This window comes from Babylonia areolata, chromosome 11 (assembly GCF_041734735.1).
Source record: "Babylonia areolata isolate BAREFJ2019XMU chromosome 11, ASM4173473v1, whole genome shotgun sequence".
Lineage (NCBI taxonomy): Eukaryota > Metazoa > Mollusca > Gastropoda > Neogastropoda > Buccinidae > Babylonia > Babylonia areolata.
The window spans coordinates 42,451,159-42,477,506 of record NC_134886.1 but is presented as its reverse complement, the minus strand read 5'-3'; the positions used below and the strand labels follow the sequence as shown (position 1 = coordinate 42,477,506).

Genomic DNA, 26,348 nt, shown 5'->3' with positions numbered 1-26,348 from the left:
GCTTAGTCATTCGGATGAGACGATAAACCGAGGTCCCGTGTGCAGCATGTTCTTAGCGCACGTGAAAGGACCCACAGCAACAAAAGGGTTGTTCCTGATTCTGTAGAAAAATCCACTTCGATAGGAAAAAAAACAACAACAAAAAACAGCACGCAGGAAAAAATACGAAAAATGGGTGGTGCTGTAGTGTAGCTACGTGCTCTCCCTGGGGAGAGCAGCTGGAATTTCACACAGAGAAATCTGTTGTCATAAAAAGAAATACAAATACAAATACAAAATGGACATGAAACCCATTTGCGGAGACCAAATCTTTGACACACAACCCACCGACTTGGAGGGCTCTGGTAAACGGCTCTTCAATGCGGCGCCCCCAGTAACTCCTCCCACAATGAGACAGAAGAACAAGGAATGAATGAATGAATCATTTTTAATTTCTGAGGGTAATAGATTAATTATACATGCTTTTTTTTCATTCAGCCCTCGAAAACAAATACATAAACAACAGCAAAACGAAAAAAAGAAAAAAGAGGGAAAAGTGAAAAAGCAAGAGAAAAATCACGGAAATACGAGAAGAAGAAAAGAAGATAGTTACACAGCTAGATGGAAAGAGACAGACAGACAAATATATACAGACAGACATACAAATAGACAGACAGGGAGAGCGACGAGAGAGAGAGAGAGAGAGAGAGAGAGAGAGAGAGGTGGGGAGAAGAAGAAAGAGAAGTCTACAGTCCCACTGCTTACAGTCACGCGACAACGGTATTGGAGTTGAGCAAGCAGCCCAGCCACAATGCAAAACATCTCAAGGTCGGTGAGGTGAACTGACCTTTGTGGCTGAAACAAAATACAGGTGAATGAACTGGAACGATAAGAGTGGGACGAAGATAGAAAGAAGGTTAAATAATAAAGGGGGACAGAAAACGTTGAGTGGTGGATAAAAGGAAATTTCCAGGCACAGAATTCCTAAAGAAATGGTTGCCTCTCTCTCTCTCTCTCTAACAGTACATGCCGAAGAAGTATTACGTGCGCCCCAATGCATTTAAATTGTCACTGTTGTTTGTAGATGTGAAGACATGCATTCTACTTTCTCTGTTCTTGTCCAAAGCCTTCACCCATACAAACCAGTCTATCTTTAGTTAACGACGCATGGTTACACAACAATCTGCCCATCTATCTTTTTGTCGTTTTCTTCTTCTCTCTGTCCCTGTCTCTTTTTCTGTCTGTTTCCTCTCTATCTCTGTCTCTCTCTCTGTTCGTTCTTCCCTTTGTTTGCTTTTCATATATTGACGCTGTTCTTTATAATGGATGTTAACACGGAAGTCCCATCCCCTCATTACCCCCGTTGTCACGGGGCAGAAAGGCCTAAACAATAAACCATTCAGACTTCTCTCTCTCTCTCTCTCACACACACACACACACACACTACTACTACTACTACATTATATATGTCATTGCATGCATTGTGTAGCGCATGCAATTACATATTATATAATATAGTATTGTGTAGTGTAGACCCTGTTTCAGGGCGGGGACTAGATGAAAAAAAGCGCGCCAGTGTATATCTATTATCCTCGATAATAAAGAATTTGTCTTGTCTTGTCTTCTCTCTCTCTCTCTCTCTCTCTCTCTCTCTCTCTCTCTCTGTGGGTCTCTAAGTCAAGTTAAGAAACACAAGTCTTCTCCTTAAGAATAAAAAGAACAACAACAATAAAACAAACAAACGAAAAAAAGAAAGGAATTTATCTTCTTTCACTCTCTCTTCCGTAGACACGTGCAATCGAGAATGAGCGGCTGTATCCTAACCGCTGATAAATTATGAATTATTGAGCAAAATTAGTCTTCTCTTGAGAAAGGGGAAGCCACCACGTGTGAGTGGTTCGCGACGGCAGGGACGTTACTGCCCTTTGTAATGTTTTGCCGCGGTCGAACGTCAAGTCGAGCGGAGTCGAGTTGGAGACGTTCGTTGCCACGGACAACACGGCCCTCGCTGCAGCAACGCACACCGAACAGTCGCTTCCTGTAGTCATGTTCGAAACCAGTTTTGAAGAGAGAGAGAGAGGCGGGGAGCGTGGGGGTGGGGGGATTGGGTGGGGAAAGACTTGTGCACATTTTTTTTTTTTCTGATCCAGGCCATTAAACAGCCATGGAACGTCAATGGAAGATAGAGCCCTTCATATGCCTTTCATATGTATATGATTATAGACACCCCAGTGCGTTTCTCTGTGTGTGTGAGGGGGAGGAGGGGGGACAGAGAGAGAGAGAGAGAGAGAGAGAGAGAGAGAGAGAGAGAGAGCGTACATTTTAAAATTCACAATTCAAAGGCAGCACACGAGGCTACAGCCCACCATTGGGAAGGAAGGGGCAGGAGGGAGGGAGATGGGGTGTCACAGAAAACACGTAGGCCTTCTGCTATTGTGCTGAAATCACTGTCACTGTAAAGAAACACCGTGTGTGTGTGTGTGTGTGTGTGTGTGTGTGAATGTCAAAGTCAAAAATTTTATTTCAAGATGGTAACTGAATAAGCAAGAGCTGCATTTTTTTTTTTCACCAAGCCATGTGTGTGTGTGTGTGTGTGTGTGTGTAAGTCAAAGTCAAGGTCAAAAAGGGGGGCGGGCAGCGAAGCGTGCCGACCATTCTCATTAAAAAAGTTTCCACGCTCTCAGTGACAGGTACGATTCTCCTCTGTGTGTGTGTGTATGTGTGTGTGTGTTCTTTTTATGGTGACAGTAACGTGGTCTGTTGGACTGAAACTGACGCTGCTCACGTCTCTGGCCAGCAACACACCGTCAGACAGTCTAGATGTGAACTACTGACGCTGTTCAGTGAAATGCTGGCCCTGCTGCGTCAGTAAATTAGGAAGGAACCGAGTTGTTTTTATTTTGTGTTTTTTTTTATTCCTGGACTGATGTGATTATTTTCACTGTTCCTCCTACCTTTACCTTTGACGGTAAGTCAGTGTTGTTGCTGTTCAGTGGGAAAGTCGTCAGTCTTTCGGTGGCTGGTGGTCGTCGTCTTCAGTTTTGACGTGTTTCCATTCTTTGTGATAGTACACACGCACAAACAAAGACACACAAGTACACACACATACACGCACGCACATATACATACACACCCGCGCGCGCGCACACACACTACAGATATATAAAAATATTTATGTATATAGATAGGCAGATAGATAGATAAATATAGATAAAGAGAGATGACATCGTGTGTGCTTGTGATTTATTTTTTGCTTTCAGTTCATACTGTTTTGCTTAAAAAAATCTTTTTTCAGAATGTGTGTGTGTGTGTTTGTTTGTTCGTGTCAGTGTTAGAATGGGTGAGATGGTAGGGTACTCTACCGTTTCCATGACACTATATATATGGTGTCAGGCTATCCCTGATGTGGCCCCACGCACCGCATGTTGTGAAGACAAGGACTGGGGCAACACGCGTCAGTGAATATCGACCGGGATTCAGCACGATCTCACTGTGCCGTGCAGCAGAAAAAAAAGAAAAAGAAAAAAGAAGAAAAAAAAAAACACCAAAAAAAACAGCAGCAACAACAACAAAAAATCAATGTTTTCCTGTCCGGACACGCAAGGTGGGCAAGTCTTGATTACCACAGGTGATCCGGTAATGGTAGGTTCACACTTGGCTGTAACCACGATCTAACCAAATGGTTACATTGAGGGATGTAACTACCATGAGACAAACTCTAGATTTTTCATACAGCATGTGTGAACGGAAAGCGTCTAACCACTGTCTAACTATTAGGCTCCGCCCCTTTTCCCGCGCGTTTTTTGACTGAGAGCAGCAGTTCTTGCTCGCTGGCTGGGTTTTGTTTTGTTTTGTTTTACACACACACTGGTGGCATCTAACTACCGTTGTAACTTCGTTCTAACTTGAACAAGTTACAAGCCAAGTTACAGGGGTGCTGTGGCTGAGGCGTCGTGTACAGATTGGGGTATACTTTTGTTTTCTGTGGTTCCCGTGGGTTTCCATGAGGTGGGGGGTCTTGAGGTTGTGCATCTCCAGCAGCCTGCTGTGACCTGCTGCAACCTGTTGGAACTCGCTCATCCTGCTCACGTGCAGCCAGGGACAGGTCGGAAGCAGCAACATCAGAGTCAGAAGACGACATGTCGAAAAATCAGTCTCGTGTGTCGTGGATTCGTATAGACGCAGCAAGAAGAACGAAAAAAATGACAGTCAGCCAGCTTAAATACATTCACACTGTAACTGATCAAGTTACAACACGCGTCGATGTAACTCACTATAACTGACCCCAACCAAGCAAAGAAGGTTGCAATCACTTGCAGTCGGTTAGATGTGTCGGGCCAGACAATTTGCATACTGCACGCAGCGTGCGTGCAAGGCATGCTATTTTGTTTTGACGTCGGAGTTTTTTTCAAACTCGGCTCCGCCTCTATTTTCTGCTCTAACTCACTGGAACCGACGGGGACTAGTGTGAATGCCTTTGTAACCGTTTATAACTTGATCGGGCGATGTAACCTCGAAAAATTTTTATCTCCCGAGTCATATTTTTGGGGGCCATCTAACCACCTATCTAACCAAAAATCGGGTCTTCCCGAAAAATCGTCTAACCGATGGGAACCCACTGCAACCAAAAATTCGTGGTTCCAGTGAGTTAGAGAGCGATGTAACCATTTGGTTAGATCGTGGTTACAGCCTAGTGTGAACGTAGCATAAAGGAACGAAGCTGAAATTAAATAAGGTATGAGTATGAGTGTGGGAATGGCACCAAGATTGGGCATGGTCCTCGTTCTTTTCTGACTGATGAACACTTTTGGTCAGGAACCAGTTTGAAGGCAAATGATCAGCTTGGATGCACTCCCGAAAAACAAGACGCCAATGGCGAGATAAGCAAGAATTATCTATTGTTTTCAGTTTTGTTCCGATACCTTATAAGCAGATGGATACACAAAGAAGACTTTGGTTTCAAAGCAACTACTGATACACCTGTGGCGAGATGAGCAAGACTCATCTATCATTTACAGTTTTGTTCTGATACCTTATAAGCAGATGGATACACCAGGAAGCCTTTGGCTTCAAAGCAACCACTCAAACAACCATTCTTGTTAGTGAGAGATTAAAACTAAACATCCTGCCAGCCTTAAAACAGCTTTCAAAGGCTGTTTTACCGCCATGTATAACGGTGATGTTTTCCCCACAGGTCACCCACTGTTCCTTTATTACTTACTTACTTTTTCCTTCCGCTTGTACCGGTGGGCGTCGCGGGGAGATACAGTTGTCTGTCTGCAGCAAGGCGAGTGGCCTGGAGGAGGGACATCTCGTGGGCTCTGAGGGTGTCTGCCACTGAGTCGCTCCAGCGCCGTCTTGGTCTTCCTCTGGCTCTCCAGCCAGAGTATTTGGTGTTGTATGCCCGAAGAGCTGGTTGGTTCAGAGGCATACGTGTGAAGTGTCCAAACCACTTGATCCTCTGTTGTTCTATGTGTTGTAGTAGTGGTTTTGTTCCTACCATGTCTCGTATCACCTCATTCCTGATCTTGTCTCTCCTGGTCTTGTTCACTGCTTTTCTCAAGCATTTCATTTCACAGGTGACCAGTTTTCTCTCTCAAGACCATGTCTGGCACTGGTATGTGAGCGTTGGTAGGTAAATGGCGTTGATGAGTTTCGCCTTGGTGCTCATGGGGATGCTGGGATGTTTCAAGAGAGGGGCGAGTTGGTAGCTGACTGCGTTGGCTTTCTGGCATCTACTGTTCCTTTATTGAGACAGTGAAAGGCCTCTATGATTACTGTGCATGGTGGTCCACGTTAGGACCAGGGTGGATCAGTATTGGAAACATGTTCAACGAATGATTAGGTAATTCAAGTTTTAGTGTCCTATCCTGATATGTATATATATATATATATATATATATATATATGTGTGTGTGTGTGTGTGTGTGTGTGTGAGAGAGAGAGAGAGAGAGAGAGAGAGAGAGAGAGAGAGAGAGAGATCTTCAGTTCAACGTCTATTCACTAGAAGTGTTATTAGACGGAAAGAAGAGAGGTAGCGGGTGAAAGAGAGGGAATGCTTGTGAATATTAGTGCAGGAATGTGTTCATGTATGTTTTAGAGGAAATGAAAATAAGTCTTTTATAAGAAATAAGACGTTTAAACAGATGGTGGAGTGTTATAGATGAGGTGTTCTAGGAGGGAAATTAGGTGTATGCATATCAACAAGTATCAACTTACAACATCAACAAGTATTAACTTACAACAGTGTAAATATGAATAACGACATTAATTAAGATACATCAAAAAAAGGATACCAACTGGGCTTGAGTTTAGAATTAACGAAAACATTCTAAGCAATGAATAATCATTCAAAATCTGTTCAGTGGCGAATGCAACATTGGTAGGAAAGTGATTAACTATTAACTGTGTGTGCGTTTGTGTGTTTGTGCGTCTGTGCGTGTGTCTTTGTGTGTGTGTGCGTGCGTGCATGCGTGCGTGCGTGCGTGCGTGCGCGCGCGCGCGCGCGCGTGTGTGTGATGGCCACTTTTGAAATTTGATAACACATCCTATTTTTTCCTTATTTTTATGATAGATAATTTCATATGTCGTTCTGTAAATGCTAGCTACTTTTGTTGAGTATCAGGGCCGTAGCCTAAAGTCATGGAAAAGACATGAATGAGTGAAACGCTCGGCAGATATGAACGTACACCTGTGACTTGTTTGAATATCAGTGAAATGCGGACCCGATGACTTGTACAAAGCAGCAGGTTTCAACAGATCTGCACAAATTCAATAATTGTCGTTGAGCATAAAGATACAGTTTAGATCAACTTCCTATGCATTCCACAAAACACCATCGTCTAATTGCAGTAATTCAACTGAAAACCCAAAAGAATAAAACCCTAAGATGGGATATTACCAATCATCCGTTTTTATGTGGAGTGTTACGATCTGTCAAAGCGGGAAAGTCATGATGAAAACGAGGGAAATTTGACTTGATCGGACTGATTATCGTGTATGTATTACGCCCGAAAATGTGTCAGCGATTTTGCTACAGTTTATTGAAGCCGGAAAGTTGTGATGAATGAAGACAGGGAATTAAAAAAAAAAAACCCAAAACAACAATACTATGATAGATCTGTATAGTGATCGAAAAACAACGAAATGTCGATCAGTGTGGGCTGCTTCAGCTGGATGGAGTTGCATGTTCAGTTTTCAGCTCACAACGTTCGGTTTGGCAAACACTCATTTCAGATGGTGACTGAAAGTAAGGTTTGCATCGTGATAGGCCCCCTCCCTCACCGTACCGTGGGGGGTACCCGTTATGCCGCCGTCCCGCTATGCCGCCGACCCGTTATGCCGCCGTCCCGCTATTCGATGATTTTTGAACAAGCTTTTCTCGGCTGTTTATGAACCAATCTTAGTAAAATTTGGATCAAAGCTCGGGGGCTGTGATGTCTACCGAATGTATGAGTTGAGACCCACTTGCTCCATTTGTGACGTCACAGTGGCGCAAATTGCCAAAATTTTGATCACTAATATCTCCGCTGTTTATCAACGGATTTCCTCCAAATTTCAGTTACGTGTTCATTATACTAGGGACTATAAACGGTATAAGTAATAAGCTCACGATGACGTAAATCATGTTCTATTTTTAGAATGCGCAGTTCTCTACGCAAACAAGCATTTCTCAGCTGTTTATGAACCGATCTTTACGAAATTTGAAACAAAGGTCGTAGCCTATGAGGATTCGCGAATGCATACGTTTGGACCCAGTTGCGCCATTTGTGACGTTACTGTGACCCAAATGTCAAATAAAAAGGGAGATTATTAGTATGGCTTGCCCATCTTGTTTTGTCTTTTTTGTGACAAAAGACAATCCGTAAACGGGTCGGCGGCGGCACAACGGGTCGGCGGCACAACGATACGCTCCCCTCACCGTCACCTGCATTTTGGCTTTCGTTTTAGTGGCGTTGAAATCTAAGAACCACGCGAGAGCTATGAAAGCTTTTTGACTCACTTGTGTAAACAAAGTGAGTCTATGTTTTAACCCGGTGTTCGGTTGTCTGTGTGTGTGTGTGTCCGTGTGTCTGTGTGTCCGTGGTAAACTTTAACATTGACATTTTCTCTGCAAATACTTTGTCAGTTGACACCAAATTTGGCATAAAAATAGGAAAAATTCAGTTCTTTCCAGTCATCTTGTTTAAAACAATATTGCACCTCTGGGATGGGCACAAAAAAAGAAAAAAAAAGAAGCCTAATTATATGCAAACTGCATTTACTGTTATATTTATATTTTTTGTATTCTCTGAACTTGGCACTTTGACCTCTTATTCTGACACAGCAACAAGAGGAGTCATTATTATCACTTTTTGTTCAAACAGGAACTTCTTTTGCTAAGCATGGAATTTTTATTTATTTTGCAAACATTTTGGTGCAGATAGTAAAAAAGGGAAATTACTCTGTAATTAATGCTAGGGGACTTAATTTATCACAAGTGAGTCTTGAAGGCCTTGCCTCTCTTGTTCCTCTTGCTTTTGGATGAATGATGTTCTCTGTTACAGCTGTTTGGACGTGCTGAAACTAAACGTAATTCCTCTGCCCTATTAAGGAAAAGCAGTGGCTCAGTTTTGGGACAGCGGTCTTATATTGAGCCAGTTTTGAAAACTGCCATTAAATTCATTGAAAAAAATGAATGAGCGGCGTGGGAGTATTGCCACTGAAATGGTGCAGATGATGGGCCATTAAAAATTTTTTTTTAAAAGGCCCTAAAAAACAACTAAAAAAAACAACAACAAAAAAACAACGACAAACAAACAAACAACAACAACAAAAAACAACAACAACCCAACAACTGAAAAATCGATTGATATTGTAACACGGACAATTTATCCCGGTGTCACTTACATTGCATGAGTGTCGATCCATCGATTGCATATTTCAGTAATCTGGCTTCATTTCAAAATCGATTGATATTATTAGCACAGACATTTTACCCCTGTGTAACTTACATTGCATGAGTATCGATCCATCAATTGCTTTTTCTTTCCCCACAATAATCTGGCTTCATTTCAGGTAAAATACTGGTCTGCAAAGTTATCGTGCCCGATATAGGGACCGTTTCCATAATGTTGTAAAGGGATGATCTAGTTGTTATTGATTTAGTTAGTTGGTTAGCTAGTTACTTAGTTAATTGATAACTTCGTTATTGTGATTATCAAATTCTATATTTAAATTTCTTGTGCGGTATTTTTGAACTGTTGAACCCTGACATTTCCAGTTTTCGATAAATTTACAAGGTCCAAACTTTTATGGCTGTTACACACACACACACACACACACACACACACACACATATATATATATATATATATGCGCACTCACAACGCCCTTCTGCCCCCCAACACACACACACACCACACACACACACACACACACGCAGAGTTAGACCTAAACTGTATCTACGCAAATATGGTGTTCAGAAACATTCTTTTAGCTAACTGTGACGCAAAATAGCGGAGTGACGCAATAAGTGAGATATTTCAAATAAAACATATCTTCCACACATACTGCTCTTTTTATGAAACACTGTTCTTGATATGAAAGATAGGTTCATCACTATACCTGCTCTTCAAAAACGAAATAAAATCTACGTCAGTGCATCCTACTATCTTAGGGATATCTGGAATCTTAGCGACTGGACAGTGTAACAGTGATACTCGTCTAGACAGGTTTGAAACATTTACAGAATGTTCATAGCGACACAAAGAAAGAAAGAAATATGTTTGCACGAAACGAAAGGTGAAATTATCACTTTGGCTACCACCTTACAGTTGTTTCTGCGACTGCCATCAACTGATCAATGGTCACTGGAGGTATTTTTTTTATATATATTTTTTAATGTATAATTATATTCAACTGCATGAGTGTCGAAACGTCCTCCCTTTACAACACGAGTCGTGAAAGGCAATGTTTCATAGGCCTAATTGGTGTTTCTCCACTTTTCGCATTATTATTATTATTATTATCATTTAAAAAAAAAAGTTATTATTATCAATATCATTGTCACTGTCATTGTCATTATTATTATTATCATGGAACAGCAAAATGATCGAGACTGAAGGCTTGAAGCATCTTTGCATGTGAACTGTCTACAGGTGGTTTTTGTTTGTTTGTTTTTGTTTGGTTGGCCCACCCAGCCATTCTTAAGATAGCAGTTGATTGTTTTACAAAGGTCGATAAACGCCTCTCCCATTGCCTTTGCACATTTATCACCAGAAACTCTTTTCGGTGGATTTACACCTACCCTTTCACCGCCAAGCTCGCATTTATGCACAGGCGTGATAGAGGACCCTTGTCACTGAAAGGTGACCATTCACTGGTCTGTTATCCATGAAACTACTGCTCCACCATCTGACTTCAGAACAGTCATTAATGAGACGGAAGCCTGTGTGGCTGATGTCAAGGTGTGGATGGACAGAAACAAGCTAAAACTTATCGAAGAGACAACCGAGCTCTTAGCTGCAGGAGATCGAGCTCGTCTAAATGAAATAAGAAGAAAAAAAAAGAAAAAAAAAGGGCCCAGTCACTCTCGGCACTTCTACAGTTACATTTCAAACATCAGCTAAATACCTAGGTGTACATATTGATCAGACATTGACCGTGGCTGATCACATTTCATCCCTGTGCCGCTCATGCAATTTTCATCTTCGCAGACTAGCCTGTCAGACCATACTTAACGGAGAAAAACATGGCTCAGTTGGTTTCCTCTTTTGTCCTGTCCAGACTAGATTACAGCAATTCCACCTTAGCAGGTTTACCATCTTCCTCTCTTATTAGACTACAGAAAGTACAGAACAATGCTGCACGACTTGTCCTAGCAAAAAAGAAATCTGATCATGTCACACCTCTTTTGCATCAGTTACACTGGCTTCCTATAGAGTCCTGCATTCACTGAAAACTAGCGACACTTGCCTTCCGATATTTTGATGAATCTCTTCCCCAGTATCTCTCCTCTGTGCTGGAAACGTACGAACCATGTAGAACGCTAAGATCCGGTTCTGAACTGTTACTTAAAGTCCCAAGAACTAATTTAAAATGTGCAGGGGAAAGGTCTTTTAGGGCTCATGTACCCCAAATTTGGAATTCTTTGCCATCGTCCCTCAGAAATGCTCCTGATCTCCAGACCTTCAAGTCAGATCTGAAAACGCACCTTTTCCGCAAACATTTCTGTACTCAGCACGATGGATAGTCCAAAGTCTTTATGCTAGAGATATTTATACTCAGATAATCCTGTTTTAGTGCAGTTGATACATTCAATGTGTCTGTGCGCCCTCGCGCGCGTGCATGTGTGTGTTTGTTTGTGTATGTGTGTGTGTGTGTGCGCGCGCGCGAGTGTGAGTGCGCGCGCGCATGTATGTGTGTGTCTAAAAATTGTGTGTTTTTAAGGAATGTATTTCTTTTTAATCTAAGCATTATTTACTTGATATTTTTATTGTTTGGTGGATCATGCTTTTTTATTCATTCTGTGAACGCATTGGATTGAGCTGTTGTAATGTTTTATGTTATGTTTATATCTGGCTCGATGATGTAAGGTGCTTTGAACAGCATTAGTACTGGATATCACGCCATAGAAAAGTTATGAATTATTATTATTATTATTGCTCTTAATGTTCGGTGGTAGGATAGGTCATATTTTCTGTACATCGCAGGGGGAATCCCCAGCTATTCTTAGCCACTGTCTTTTTGTGTTTATACTACAAGGGAATTTTGTACTCTAAATTGACTGGCGGTGAAAGGTTTAAGGTCATGAACAGTAATTATAACAGCCTTTTGCTCGGCTGTGTTTGTAGCGAAATCCTGCTAGGAGCCAGTTGTGGCATAAAAGTCCCCCTTTAGCACAATATTTCTTAAATTAACTCTGTGTGTGTGTGTGTGTGTGTGTGTGTGTGTGTGTGTTAAAGCATACAACAATAATTTAGGTCTATGCTTTAAACGATATCCCCCCCTCCTTCCCTCTACGGACGGCTGTATTGCTATGTATACAAAAAGAATGTCGTGTCAGTTGTGAAATCTCTCTCTCTCTCTCTTAAATAAAACACACACACACAGAGACACACAAAAGAAATTCACCCAGCTTTGCTCTCGCTACCGGCTTGTGTAAACTTTCGCAATTTTCACAACGTCGTGGCTCGCGGCGTTTGTGTGTGTGTGTGTGTGTGTGTGTGTGTGTGTGCGTGCGTGCGTGTGTGTTCGGAAGGAAGTTGACGCCACCGTTTCTACCGTGACACTTTTCCTTGCTGAACTGGAGCTTCGTTACCCCTATAATTGTCACCTGTAAAATAGTGTCGCCGGCGACACGTTTTGGCGGGCCTTGTTGCCAGAAAAAACTGACAATATCACTCATCTTCAGCATTCTCTCCACTGGTTACCAATTTCTGCCCGCACTCAGTACAAAGTTGCAATTCTCACCTTCAACTCCATTTTGGGTGCTGATCCTCAGTATCTGAGAGAATTGATTCAAACCTACACACCCCATCGACAGGGAGGAAAGTGCTCAACAAATGTCCATTATTATTATTATTATTATTATTATTAATTCTCGCAGAAATGAAATTTGTCTCTCTTGGCGACAATGTTGGGACGGATGTGACATTACTTAGTTTATCTTGCTATTAAACACAGCCTCTTTCTGTTACTTTGATGTATGTATTTCCGCCTGTCTGTCTGTCTGACTCTCTCTCTCTCTCTCTCTCTCTCTGAGTCTTATTGGGTGAGTGAGTGAGTCAGTGAGCATAGATTAGATTCGTCGCCAGCAACAACTTTTGTTTCAGCGACAATTTTGAGGTACGAAGCCATTCATTGTTGTCACCGGCGCTCATTATGGTGTGTGTGTGTGTGTGGATTTACTGCAGTCCAGATGTGAACTGACATCGTTGCACGTTGGCCCAGCTGCCTCAGTGAACCAAGAGGAACGAGTTTTCCATTTGGGATTATTTTCTGTTTTTCTCCCCCCACTCCCTCACCTTTCGCGGTAAGTCAGTCAGCGTTGCCGTTCACCGGAAACCTGTTTGTCTCTATCAGTGCTGCATGCAGTGTGTGTGTGTGTGTGTGTGTGTGTATCTGTGCATATGTCTGTGTACACCATAATACAAAGTCTCGGGGGAAATGTTTCCATAAAAAAAATGTCTGTTTTCTTTTCGAAAAGCAGTCGAGCAGAACCCTTTCACTGGCAGTGATTGCAAAACGACTTTTTTTTTTTTTAAGAATCGTACTCCAGATGTGAAAAGAGAATTCGTCGGTGGATCGAATCATAGGCAGTTGAAAGGTCCAAAAGAAAGAATTGATATTGTCTCAATCGAGAGACAATGAGGCAGTTTAAAATGTGGTAGAGAGAGAGAGAGAGAGAGGGGGGGGGGGGGGGCGATAATGAGATAATGAACTTTTTTTTATCATCTAACCGTGAGATGGGAAGTGGTACGGGATGGGGGTAAGAAAGAGGGGGGGGGGGAGGGAGGGGGAGAGGCAGACAAGACAAACAGCGAGAGAGGGAGAAAGAGACAAAGACAGAGGGAGAACAGAGATCATGACATTTTCCGAGGAGTTCGATGTACTTGTGCCGTGTTGTGGGGTGGATCTCTCTGAACAACACAATGACCGAGGACGAACATTGGTGACTTGATCAGCCTGACTCCGTGGCAGTGGAGAACACTGCATAGTTGGCGTGAGGGTATGTAGGGATGAATGAGATCACAAAGATACTGTAGGCTAGAAGTGTGTGTGTGTGTGATAATAATAATAATGATGTGTGTGTGTGTGTGTGTTTGTGTGTAAGCATATGTATGTGTGTGTGTATGTGTGTGTGTGTGTGTGTGTGTGTGTGTGTGTGTGTGGCCTTTCACCCTTCATCCTTTCATCACCCCCAAGTCCTGTGGCGACAGGCGAGCGACGAAACGACAGGTGTGGGTACACTGGCAGTCGCAGCCGCAGACCTGCACGCAGGCGGCTCAGGCCATAGGGTCGTTCTTCATCGACAGGAGCAGCGATGGAGCTCGGCAGCCGTCTGAGCGTCTGAGCAGCCCTTAGGAATGCACTGCTCACCTCCCTGGCATGAGGAAGGGGCTGGACAAGGTGCCCTAAAATTTGCCTGCTCCATATCACCCTGGCCAGCATACCGCGGCTGGCGGGGACCCTACATCAGCGGTTTTAACAAAGAGAAAGAAAAGAAAAAAACAAGGATCGTTCCTCTCGCCATTGGTGCTTGGAACATAAGGACTCTCCTGGACAGAGATGACGCGGACAGACCCCAAAGGAGAACGGCACTAGTTGCATCCGAACTCGCCAGATACAACATCGACATCGCAGCCTTGAGTGAGACTCGGCTTGCAGGCGAAGGCGAGCTATATGAACGGGGATCTGGTTACACCTTCTTCTGGAGTGGACGAGGAAGCGAAGAGCGACGTGAGGCTGGCGTTGGTTTTTGCAGTAAAAACAGCACTTGTCAGCAAGCTAGCTGGAATTCCAAAGGGAGTCAACGATAGGTTTATGACCATGAAACTCCCACTGGCATCTGGCAAGAAGTACCTCACCATTGTCAGTGCCTACGCCCCAACCATGACCAACCCGGATGAAGTGAAGGCGAAGTTCTACGAGGACCTTCACTCTGTCATTGCTGCTATCCCGAAAGCAGACAAGCTCATCATTCTTGGGGACTTCAATGCCGGAGTTGGCTCTGACTACATCTCCTGGGATGGAGTGATTGGAAAGCACGGCGTGGGCCACTGCAACCCAAATGGATTGCTTTTGCTTCAGACCTGTGCAGAGCACGAACTACTGATAACCAACACAGTTTTCTGCCTCCCTACCCGTAACAGGACGTCATGGATGCACCCTCGCTCAGAGCATTGGCATCTCATCGATTACGTCATCGTCAGGAAAAGGGATAGGCAAGATGTACGTGTGACAAAGACCATGTGCGGCGCCGAGTGTTGGACAGACCATCGCCTTGTAGTCTCGAAGCTGAATATTCGAATCCAACCCAAGAGACGCCCCCAAAGCCAGAAGGCTCCAAAACGGCTCAACATCGCTAAGCTGAAAAACATCACCATCAAACAGACCTTTGTGGAGCTGCTGAAGATCGTCTGGAATCCGCCTCTCTGGACAACCAGAATGTGGAGTCTGACTGGAGGACCCTGCGCAAGCTGATCTATAGTACAGCTTCAGAGACCCTGGGACCCATGACCAGAAAGCACAAAGACTGGTTTGATGAAAACTGTGATGAAATCAAGCAGCTTCTGGATGAGAAACGCCGTCTGCATCAAGCCTACCTGAGCAACCCAAAGTCCTCATCAAAAAAGGATGCGTACAGTGCCATCCACAGGACTGTTCAGCAAAAGTTACGTCAGATGCAGGATAAGTGGCTGAGTGACAAAGCTGATGAGATCCAGGGATATGCTGACAGGCATGATATGAAGAGGTTCTATGATGCCTTAAAAGAAGTCTATGGCCCCACATCCTCAGGATCATCCCCCCTCCTCAGTGCAGATGGGAATACCTTGATCACCGAGAAGGAGAAAATTCTCGAACGCTGGGCTGGGCACAGTGTCTTAAATCGCCGTTCCTTCATAAAATGATGAAGCCATAGACCGTCTCACACAAGTCCCCATCAACGAAGCACTGGACGATCTGCCAACACTTCGTGAGACCCAGAAAGCAATCAGTCTGCTATCCAGTGGCAAAGCACCTGGCTCAGACTCCATACCAGCAGAGGTCTACAAGGATGGAGGCACTGTGCTGACTGAGAAGCTCCACCAGCTGTACTCTCTCATGTGGAAAGAAGAGATGATCCCCCAGGATTTCAAAGATGCATCTATCATTCACTTGTACAAGGGAAAGGGGAACCGGCAGGCCTGTGATAACCATCGGGGCATTTCCTTGCTCTCCATCGCAGGCAAGATACTTGCCAGGATCCTACTAAACTGCCTCACAGCACACCTTGACCATGGTCATTTGCCTGAGAGCCAATGTGGATTCCGGAAAGAACGTGGAACCACCGACATGGTGTTTGCTGCAAGGCAGCTGCAAGAGAAATGTCAGGAGCAAAATGCTGATCTGTTCTCCACCTATGTCGACCTCACTAAGGCCTTCGACACCGTGAGTAGAGAGGGACTGTGGAAGATCATGGCCAAGTACGGATGCCCTCGGAAATTTATTTCCTTGGTCAGCCAATTCCATGAAGGCATGCAGGTTCGAGTCCAGGACAATGGCGAAACATCTGCTCCTTTTCCTGTCACAAATGGTGTCAAGCAAGGCTGCGTCCTGGTTCCAACACTGTTCAGCCTCATTTTCTCTGCAATGCTTACTGATGCCTTCAGAGATGGCGATGTTGGAATTGGCCTAAAGTACCGAACAGATGGCAAGCTGTTTAACCTCAGAAGGCTTCAAGCAAAAACGAAGGTAATGACATACATCATCAGAGACTTTTTGTTTGCTGATGATTGTGCCCTCAATGCTGGATCTGAAGCTGACATGCAACTCATCATTGACAAGTTTGCCACTGCCAGCAGGAACTTCGGCCTTACCATCAGCACGAGGAAAACTGAAGTTCTCCATCAGCCAGCCCCAGGGAAACCCCACGTTGAGCCCAACATCACAGTCAACGGTCAGACTCAGTGCGGTGAAGCGGTTCACATACCTTGGCAGCACACTGTCACGAAATGCGACCATCGACGATGAAGTGAACGTCAGGATTGCAAGAGCAAGCGCAACCTTTGGTAGACTCTATGCAAATGTCTGGAACAGAAGAGGCATTGGTCTTGAGACCAAGCTAAAGGTCTACAGACCAGTAGTTCTCCCCACACTACTGTACGCCTGCGAAACCTGGACAGTGTACCAACGACACGCCAAGAAGCTGAACCACTTCCACACAACATGCCTCAGGAAGCTACTGAACATCAAGTGGCAAGACAGGACCCCAGACAAGGAGGTGCTTGCAAAAGTCACCCTTCCCAGCATCTTCACCATCCTGATGCAGTCCCAGCTTCGCTGGGCTGGACATGTGGTGCGCATGCCAGACCATCGGCTGCCCAAAAGGCTCTTCTATGGCGAGCTGCAACAAGGGAAGAAATCACACGGAGGTCAGAAGAAGCACTTCAGAGATACTCTGAAAGTCTCTCTGAAAGCGTTTGATATCAACCCTGACTCCTGGGAGGAATCTGCAGTGCACCGTGACAAATGGCGCGCTGCTGTGCACAAAGGCGCCAAGTTGTGTGAGGCCAACAGGACTGCTGCAGCTGTTCAGAAGAGGCAGGCCAGAAAGTCACGGGCAAACAAGCTCCCTGACAATGATATGCCTGTCTTTGTCTGCCCCAACTGTCAGCGAACATTTCGTGCGCAGATTGGACTATTCAGCCATCTGCGCATTCACAGATGGATTCATGAGTCTGTGTGTGTGTGTGTGTGTGTGTGTGCAGACGTATGTGTATGTGTTTGTATATGTGTGGACGTATGTGTGTGTATATATGCGGACGTGTGTGTGTGTGTGTGTGTGTATGCGTACGCATATGTGTATGTGCGGATGTGTGTGTGTGTGTGTCTCTGTGTGTGTTTATGAATGTTTGTGTGTGTGTGAAGACGTATGTGTATGTGTGTGTATATGTGTGGAGGTTGTGTGTGTGTGTGTGTGATAATCATGATGTGTGTGTGTGTGTTTGTGTGTAAGCATGTGTCTTCAGTTTAACGTCTTTCCACCTGAAGTGATATTAGATAAGCATGTGTGTGTGTGTGTGTGTGTGTGTGTGTGTGTGTGTGTGTGTGCAGACGTATGTGTATGTGCGGACGTATGTGTGTGTATATGTGCGGTGTGTGTGTGTGTGTGTGTGTGTGTGTGCCTACGCCTATGTGTATGTGCGGATGTGTGTGTGTGTGTGTGTGTGTATGTGTGTAAAGACGTACGTGTATGTGTGTGTATATGTGCGGAGGTGTGTGTATGTGTGCATGCGTCCGCATATGCGTATGCGTGGATGTGTGTGTGTGTGTGTGTTTGTGTGTATGCATATATATATATATATGTGTGTGTGTGTGTGTGTGTGTGTGTGTGTTTATCAGTGCATGTGTGTGTAAAGACGTATGTGTATGTGTGTGTATATGTGCGGACGTGTGTGTGTATGCGCACGCATATGCGTGTGTGCGGATGTGTGTGTGTTTGTGTTTATGTATATATATATACACACACACGTGTGTGTGTGTGTGTGTGTGTGACGCAGCACGCGAAAACCCGGCTGAAGTCGTATCCAGCGATTCTTAACTGTAGACAAAAACAAGTGGTTAGGGTCAAAATCATCAAGATCGGGATTTTTTTTTATAATTGAAATAAATATCTCATCTTCGAAGTCATATCTTCGCTGTCGGTAAGTATCTTTGCACAAAACACCCTTGAACTGTTGTATTTTCAATGTTTTCAGGTACATGCCTGTCAAAAACCAAATAGAAAACTATTGCACTCTTTTTCCCTGTTTAAGTTGCATGCTGAAAGCAACGAAAACGGGGAAATTCCGGTCTGCGAAGTAATAAATGGAAATGAGTAGTGAACAGGCATTAATCATCTCTCCCAGACATTCTGAGTCGAGATCAATGGTTTTACTGGTTACCCTCTGTAAGTTGCGACTTTAGCCGGGTCCGATCGATTCTTTGACTTTTGCGATGTTTCCGATTCAAAGTCAGAAAAGAAAAAAAATCATTGAAAGTTCAGGCTTTCTGTGGAATATTTTAATTGATGTTGTTTCATTCTGTGGTGTGTATGACTCACAAAAATTCATCGAAGGACCTATGTGTTCATAAAATCGACGCAACTTGATGTGAACAAATATGGCGTCTTCCAAACCATCATCTGCTAAGCGGCTCGCAGCATTCTTAAGGAATCCCAATTAGGTTGTCAGGTGAAAGCATGACCTGTTCCACACATGAACTATGAATCTATCTGAACATATTTAGGCAATAGACATCTTGAACTTTCCTAGTTTGGCTACAAATAGCTATGAAATTAGGCCACCATTCACGCACCGGTCGCGTTACTGACACTGCAGATCTAAATGTTGTCTTTCCTTCGAGCATCACTTTTGATTTTCAAACAGTCAGTGTGTTGTTACATATATTATTCGTTTCAGACACTTTGCTTAACAGATTAAGCACTTAACATGTAATTTAGTCACAGTATAACCAGATGACCTGGACCGAAATTTGTAGCCAGAGACAACTGAATGAAAATAATGAATATATATATATATATATATGTGTGTGTGTGTGTGTGTGTGTGTGTGTAAGAGGGGGTGGGGGAAGGTGGTATTCCGCCACGGAGATGACAGCCAGGGCCCAGACAGCGTGTGGCACAGTGAACACTATCACTACACCAAGAACCCCCGGACAAAACAAGATGAACATCGACCACAGTCGTCATAGGTGAACAAGCCACTGCCGCAAGTCAGTTGAGAACGGGGTCGGACGCGATACACTGAATGATGGATGTGTGGAAAGATGGGTTGGGTGGGGCGAAAGAGGGGGCAGGGGTGCGGGAGGGGGTGGGGGTGGGGGGAGGGCAGAGGAGGTATGTAGTGCTTATCTGTGTATGTGTGTGTGGTGGGGAGGGGGTAGGTGCGTGCGTGTGTATGTGGGGGTGGTGGTGGAGGATAAGTGCTTGCTTGTTTGTGTGATGATGATGATGAAACGGCTGGCAGCTGTCATCGGGCGCTCATCGTTCATTTCCTGTGTCATTCAATCAGGTTTCAGCCACGCACATATAATTATAGTCAAACAGACTTGTAGCATTTTACTTGTATGACCATTGTCTTTATTTACCCCCACCATGTAGGCAGCCATACTCCGTTTACGGGAGTGTGCATGCTGGGTATGTTCCTGTTTCCATAACCCACCGAACGCTGACATGGATTACAGTATCTTTAACGTGTGTATATGATCTTCTGTGTGCATATATACACACGAAGGGGCTTCAGGCACTAGCAGGTCTGCACACATGTTGACCTGTCAGTGTGTGCGTATATGTGTGTTTGGGGGGTGGGGTGGGGTGAGGTGAGGGGGGCTTCGTGTGTGCTTGTGTGTGTGTTTGTGTGTGTGTGTGTGAGCGCATATGTGTGTGTGTGTGTGTGTGAGTGCATGTGTGTGTGTGTGTGTGTTTGTGTGTGTGTCTGTGTGAGTGTGTGTCTGGGTGGGTGGGTGGGTGGTTGGGTGGGTATATAATCCCCTGCAGCAATTCAGGCAATGAACGGGCTGAACATGACCTACTTAATAAGGATGGATGTGTGTGCATGGGGCAGGGGGGTATATCCGTGTTTCTCTCTTTCTCTCTCTCTCTCTCTGTAAACCAGTGCAGCAATTCAGCCAACAGTGGGTTGGGCGTGACCTACTAAGTGACGGATGTGATATAAATACAGGGACTTGTGCTGGTTCGTGGTTGGTTCGAGTTGTCATTTTTTTTTTTTTTTTAGCGATGTGTGTGTGTGTGTGTGTGCGTGTGTGTGTGTACGCGCGCGTGCATGTGGTGTGTGTGTGTGTGTGTGTGTGTGTGTGTGTGTAGTGTACTCACAGTTTGATTTTAACTTCTTCGTTTCACAAAGTTAGCAGCTTTTTAAAACACATTCATAGCTCATGATGATAATAATGATGACAATAGCAATAATGATGATGATAAATGTATTTTTCAACACTGAGACTTATGCGAATACAAATGAAAGCGCTTTCACACGCAACTTTCACACACATGCATAACTCTGAAACAAAAGGATCACACACATGATTAACATTAAGTAAGGAATGGGTAGAAAATAAAATTAAAACAAAGATTAAAAAAAAGCTCAGAGGTCCCATCAATTGTCACTTAAGCCCATTGCGGAAGTGAAACCCTGTCCACCAGGCCGTATTCAATACAAAATTCATTTTGGCTTCAGGCAAGTTATGGTTGGGACCCGAGGGTACAGTTTACCTTGAAGGATAAGTTACCTTCGTATTCAAGTCACAATCAGTTCGTTCAGACAGCTAACCCATCATCTTTTTAAAAAAAAAATCCCTATGATTCCCTTCTGTGCATGCTCTCAGTTTCACTTCTCATGGCACCACAGCTCGGAACATTGTCAAGAGAGTTCGCAAAACACGTGCTATCCATAAAGCACGCCTGTTTGTCCTTTAAACAAAAAAAGAAAGAAAAATGCTGCAAAAGGATCCGCCATATTTACCTCTGCTTCGTGGGCAGTCACCCTTGGCAGGTAGTAAGGGTAAATTGCCTTCGGGTTTGTAGACACGCGGGTAGACTCTTGTGTTCATGAATACTGGATATTGCCTACCCTCGAGCAGTTTGCCATGCCTCAGGCAGATTACCCGCAGGTACACATCTACCCTCAGGCACGATGTTCTTTTGACTACGGCCCCTGGTGTCAATAGCTCTGCATAGGAAGGCGGGGTCCAACACTCCTCTTCCCTTCTGCCGCCGTTTGAAACCTCCATCCGTAGTTAGGTTCGGTACCCATTGACACCAGCGTGTGGTGAGGAAAACCAGAGGAAAGAGTCTTTCCCCGAGGGACATGACACCATGCCGAAACGGGGACCTCAAACTCTGGTCACAAGTGAACACTCATCCATCACTTGAAATCGATTCTGTCATGGCATCTCGTCAAGGACGTCAATTATTCAGTTCCGTTAGGGTGTGTGTGTGTGTGTGTGTGTGTGAGAGAGAGAGAGAGAGAGAGAGAGAGAGAGAGAATGAGTATGCCATGGCCCCTCTCTGAAGGGGTTATTGCATAATAATTATACGGATTGTGATTATAACACCAGTGTAGATTCCAAATCAATGTAAACAAAATACTGACAAATGAAATACATGAATACATCCAAAAGGCTAAGTGATACTAATAATATACAGCAGCCTCAGTGCTTTGTAGACAAAAATAAAGCCAAATTGTCATGACAATTTCATTTTTAGATGCCATTCGTAGATTGAATCTGAAAAGACATGGGTTTTGATAATACTTGGGTTCCATTAATTTCATCCTCGGGCATGCAGAGCAGGGCAACAAAACATGATATGGATTTCATTTTCTTCAGGATTTCATTTCATCATTAGACACACACCCTCTCACACTCACTTGCGTCTCGTTGCCATTCACACGTTTCATTGTCAAGCTTTCGTAATAATAATAATAATGATAATGATATAATTTTGGCTTATGTAACGCAATACCCCCATCTCAAATGGGGTTCACCGTGCTTTACAAAGGAAAAAAAAAGAAAAGAAAAAAAGGACGAAGTGTCGAAAATGTGTACAAAGTCAACACAGTTTCACATGACATTGGCTAAAATATATACATGTAAGACTATGTGACATAAAAAAGAGAAATGTAAATCGACACAGGCGCCATCACAGTCTCAAATCACACAGGCGCCATCACAGTCTCAAATCACACAGGCGCCATCACAGTCTCAAATCACACAGGCGCCATCACAGTCTCAAATCACACAGGCGCCATCACAGTCTCAAATCACACAGGCGCCATCACAGTCTCAAATCACACAGGAGCCATCACAGTCTCAAATCACACAGGCGCCATCACAGTCTCAAATCACACAGGCGCCATCACAGTCTCAAATCACACAGGCGCCATCACAGTCTCAAATCACACAGGCGCCATCACAGTCTCAAATCACACAGGCGCCATCACAGTCTCAAATCACACAGGCGCCATCACAGTCTCAAATCACACAGGCGCCATCACAGTCTCAAATCACACAGGCGCCATCACAGTCTCAAATCACACAGGTGCACATCACAGCAAAAACAAAGCACCTCGCATTCACCATTGTCAAAAATAAACACCAGGGAACCAGGTATCACGAAAAACACACCAAAATCATCACAGATGCATACAGATCAACACAAAGAGCACATCCAGCAACAAAAATCACAGCAAACTGTGTCATCAACCTGAACGGCAAGAGAGAGAGAGAGAGAGGGGGGGGGGGGGGGGAGGAGAGAGTCAACATGGACACGCAAAGGTAAATACTCTTATCGCCAGCATCGTGAAATGTTATCTCTCTCTCTCTCTCTTTTCTCCCATATCCGTGGTTTTGCTTTTGGTATGCTTTTTTCTTTCTTCTTTTATTATTATTATTATTATTATTATTATTATTCTATGACACCTTTTCTTATGGCACCTTGAACCTGCATATGCTGTTGTTGGTTTTTTATTTCTCGTGACTTGGATCCGCGCATTGAACAAGAGAGACAAGGCCTTCAAGACTCACTCTAATCGTTAAAATGTGTTCTGTATTTGTTATTATAAAGCTTCGGGTTAAAAGAAAAAAGAAAAAAAAAGTCGTAACCAGATTCGAACCCCGCGTGTTCGGGTGTTACCCATTACACTATCGTGGCTCCTTAACTGACGTTCTAAAATTTAATATTTGAACATACTTTTTTAAAGGGCGATAAATCAATTCTTCTTCTTCTTTCCCTTGACTACCGCCTTCATCATTTTGAAGATTCTGTAGACTATAAGGGGGGTTTGCGTGTTTTGTGGTTTCCTGAGGTAGAGGTTTCTGGGCCAGGGGATGGGGGGTGAGGGGTGAGGGGGGGAGGTATGGGGGCGGGGGGGGGGGGGAGGTAATCAGATTCGGGATTTGAAGCCTTCCAGGGTTATGCTGAGAGCAGTCTCAGCAGGAAGGCTGTTCCAGTTTGTTATTGTTCGAGGAAAGAAAGACTTTTGTCTGTACAGCGTCCTGCAGTTGGAGAGGTGGTATGCTGCTGGATGCGATCCTCGGGTCCCAGTGGATGCTGAAGGATTTTGAGAGGGCTTGTGGCGTGTGTTGATGATAAGACTGCCGCTATGGAACTTATAGAAGTTAATCAGTCTTGCCTTTCTCCTTCGCTCTTTGAGGGGAGACCACTGAAGAGTCTCCATCATGTCTTGCACACTGGATGTTTTCCAGTGTCGATGGGTCGCCCAGCGAGCAGCCCGGCGTTGTACTGCCTCGTTTGTTAATATCCTTCTCTGTATAGGGGTCCCACACAGAGCTGGCATACTCCAAGGTTGGGCGGACCAGTGTTTGGTAGGCTTGCTGTTTGATGCGCTGGGAGCCTACTTTCAGGTTCCGTCTTAGTAGGCCTAAGGTCTTGTTGGCTCGGTTGGAGACATTGGAGATGTGGGGGGTCCATCTAAGGTCAGAGGTGATGGTGATGCCGAGGTATTTGGATTTATTGACTACATCAGGGTGTGGCCACGAAGGGTGTACTCTGATGGTAGGGGGTCTCTCTTCCGGCTCACTCGCAGGGTCTGACATTTGTTTGGATGGAAGCTCATAAGCCACTTCTGCTCCCATTCTGCAAGGCAATCCAGATCCTTTTGTAGGGCTTGCTGGTCGCTGGTGGAGGAGATGGTTTTGTGGCACAGGGTATCATCAGCAAAGAGACGAGCAGTGGAGGACAGTCCAGTCGGCATGTCGTTGATGTAGAGCAGGAACAGGCAAGGCCCAAGAACAGAGCCTTGTGGGACTCCAGATTCTACAGGAACAGGACTGGAAGTGGCGGTATTCGCAGTGAGAACGCTGTTTAAATCATTTTATTCTGGTGTATCTTGGGCATTCAAAAAATCTTTAAGGGCAATAAAAAAAATTCTTTATAAGTCCGCGGTAAAGGAGACGTGGCTATCGCCGCAATCACACTGCAACATTTAGCCGTTTTCTCTAGATCTAGATAGATGTACAAGTCTAGTTACACCCGCCGGGAATGTGGTACGACGCGGTCGATTCAATTTCTCTTTTATGTTCATTCTAGTTTTATAGTTTTAAAGTTGATATGAAAATTGAATATTTTCTTAAACTAATAACATGTAGAGCCAAGTACAAGTACTTCTAAACGTCATAAGAAGTGAAAAGGACTTCATTTTGAGAAAAGTCAAGACTGGAATTTTTTTCGTTTCATCGTGATCAGTTCAAGGGTATTAACTCGCATGGTTTACAATTTTTAACTGTGAATTCCGACTGATTCTGTGGATATTTTTATGGCAGTTTGGGGCGTAATCCAGTAAGTGATGAGGCGTTCACAAATCTTTCTCTGAATAAATATTTAACGGTCTCCTCCAACTTTCCATCACATGTTATCGTGTATTGTCCATTGAATATAGGATTGAACGGGCAGGTCAACAACTTGAAACAAAATGGCGTCGTTCGCGTTCGCGAAGAATATGAGCACGCGCTTTGAATGTGTATAAATATGTGTACGCAACTGATTTTTGCCCATGACCTTCAGGGCTCAGCCAATAGATCTATAAAGTCCACTCGTCGTATTGATTTTAGTATTTTCCAAAAAAGACCACTTGGGCGAATGAACATAGTGAAAGACCTGTACACTGAGAGTAAAACACGCAAGCTTTTTTTTGTATTGAGTATAATTTCAAAATGTAATGTTTAAGATGAGAAAGATCAGTTTAAAGCAAATTAAGTCCCCTAGCATTAATTACAGATTAATTTCCCTTTTTTACTATCTGCACAAAAACGTTTGCAAAATAAATAAAACTTCCATGCTTAGCAAAAGAAGTTCCTGTTTGAACAAAAAATGATAATAATGACTGCTCTTGTTGTTGTGTCAGAATATCAGATCAAAGTGCCAAGTTTAGAGAATACAAAAAATATAAATATAACAGTAAATGCAGTTTGCATATAATTTGGCTTCTTTTTATTTTTTTGTGCCCATCCCAGAGGTGCAATATTGTTTTAAACAAGATGACTGGAAAGAACTGAGTTTTTCCTATTTTTATGCCTAATTTGGTGGCAACTGACAAAGTATTTGCAGAGAAAATGTCAGTGTTTACCACGGACACACAGACACACACACACACACACACACAACCGAACACAGGGTTAAAACATAGACTCACCTTGTTTACACAAGTGAGTCAACAACGATCCATTATTGTCATTATTATTCATAGCTCGGTTCCTGCCGATTGCTGTCTCAGTCCCCCACTTGAAGCCCAAAAAGGGTGTCGGCGTTCGGTCTATTGTTTGGCTTCTGAATACCTTAGTTCACGCTGTGTGTCTGTGTCTGTGTGTAGTGGGCGCGTATGTTGTGTTGTGGTGGCAGTGTGTGTGTGTGTGTGTGCGTGTGTGTTTTATCTGTGTGTGTGTGTGTGTGATGTGTGGACGTGTTACAGTCGATTTGAATTCAGCTCTCACAGTGCATGTTTTTGTTGTTTGTTTCAATCCATTGTGTGCACTTTTTTTTTTTAAACATTGCTAACATCGCCATCATTGACTCCAAATTCCAACCATGAACGTGCTTGGTTGGTAAAAGTCCACACAATTTACCCTCAAGACTGAATGAGTAGTGTTCC

The 26,348-nt window shown here is 43.9% G+C and overlaps 1 protein-coding gene across 2 annotated transcripts in view; it reads left to right on the top strand.

Annotated features, from left to right (window-relative positions):
• Window positions 1-2,614: 2,614 nt before the first annotated feature.
• Window positions 2,615-26,348, top strand: part of LOC143287747 (ribitol 5-phosphate transferase FKRP-like) — a 28,222-nt gene continuing 4,488 nt past the window's right edge. The window contains exons 1-2 of one of the 2 annotated variants that reach the window (XM_076596004.1): window positions 2,615-2,669; window positions 12,881-12,994. The gene's annotated coding sequence lies outside the window, so the exon portion shown is untranslated. Of the gene's footprint in view, window positions 2,670-2,750; window positions 2,948-12,875; window positions 12,995-26,348 lie in introns of those variants that run through there. The other variant, XM_076596003.1, reaches the window with a different exon arrangement.